This window comes from Vigna radiata, chromosome 1, assembly GCF_000741045.1.
Source record: "Vigna radiata var. radiata cultivar VC1973A chromosome 1, Vradiata_ver6, whole genome shotgun sequence".
NCBI lineage: Eukaryota > Viridiplantae > Streptophyta > Magnoliopsida > Fabales > Fabaceae > Vigna > Vigna radiata.
The window spans coordinates 29,441,253-29,442,839 of record NC_028351.1 but is presented as its reverse complement, the minus strand read 5'-3'; positions in this window follow the sequence as shown (position 1 = coordinate 29,442,839).

The following is a 1,587-nucleotide window of genomic DNA, read 5'->3' as shown; positions in this document are numbered from 1 at the left end:
AATATATATATATATATATATATATATATATATATATATATATATATATATATATATATAATCTATATTTGGGTGAAAAAGATTAATGAGATGTAAAAGTAACTGTAAGATACACGACATATATGTCCAAGGCTTCATGAGAGGAACAATTTACAATTTAGTTAAAAGATTTACGTATATATTGTAGTTTAGTACAATTTACACTTCAATTAGTAGTTCAGTAGTTTAGTTCAGTTTATATTGTAGTCTAGTACAATTTACAATTCAGTTAGTAGTTCAGTTCAGTTTATATTATAATTTAGTATAATTTAGTACAGTACAGTTCTGTTCAGTTTGACAAAACAAAAAAAAAGTTCAGTTCAGTTTGTCTGAACTATTTTATAGTTCATTTCAGTTTAAAAAAATTAGTTTTTATTTCAGTACAGTTGTTAGCAATACAGTGCAGTACAATTTCATTTGCCCACCCCTATACTAAATGCATCAAATATAGGTTCAAATATTACTTATTAGATTGTTCTTTAATCCCTTAACTAAGAGAACACTCTTTATCTTGAATGAAGATCCATTACTTATGGTTCATGTTCCAAGTATTCCTTTTCCCTTTGTTATTATCTCCAAAGTAACAAACCTTTCATTCTTTAAACTCAACTTTGTAAATTTCCTTTCATCAATTGTCATGTGCCTGGAACATCCACTATCTAGGTACCAAAAATCTTTCTTATTAGTTTTCAAGACTTGCAAAATAGATTAGTATTATATGATACTGATACATTGTCGTTGAAGTTATCAAATTAATATTCCTTTTCAAGGAAACTTCAGTATTGTCAAGTCAATAGTCAAGAAAGTAGATAAGGTTAAAATAACCCTGAGTCGTCTCCCAACGAATACAAAATTGTTTTTCAATATTTGACTCTAATGAATGCTATGCAATACTCAATAATAAAAGTGAGAACCTATGCTAATAGAATTAATCTTTGAAGAACACAGAGGAAAGTTAGAAACAATTATGATGAAATAGACTAATTCCACAACTTTTCCAATATAGATTCATCATTGGTTATCCACAGATCATTATTCAATTGATTATTGTTCAATTTTCAAATTACTTATAGTAAATTCTTAATTAATTTGAGGGCGACTATGTAGTTAACCAAAGTAGATTCTCAATCAAATGCAAGACCTTTCTAGATTATTCACAATGAATTCAATCAAAGTACATTCTTAATCAAACTCTATTGTGTTTAATTATGTCTATTCTTAAATCTCCTAACCAAATTAAAAGCTAATTAATCAAAGTAAATTCTCAATTAATTATAGTTGAAATTATTACCACCAATCAAAGTACATTCTTAATTAGTAGCAAAAACTCATTTAATCATATGAAAGTTCCTAAATTTAATCAAAGTAAATTCTCAATCAAAACTAGAAACCCTCAAACTCATATGATTAATATGCATGTTGTTGGAAACAGGATGACTCAGTTTCAACACCAAGAGGGGGGGTGGGGGGTGAATTGGTGTGGTTTAAAAATCATAGTCTTTTCAAAATCTTTTTCGCAAAATAAAAACATTTACAAAGTTTCTTGAA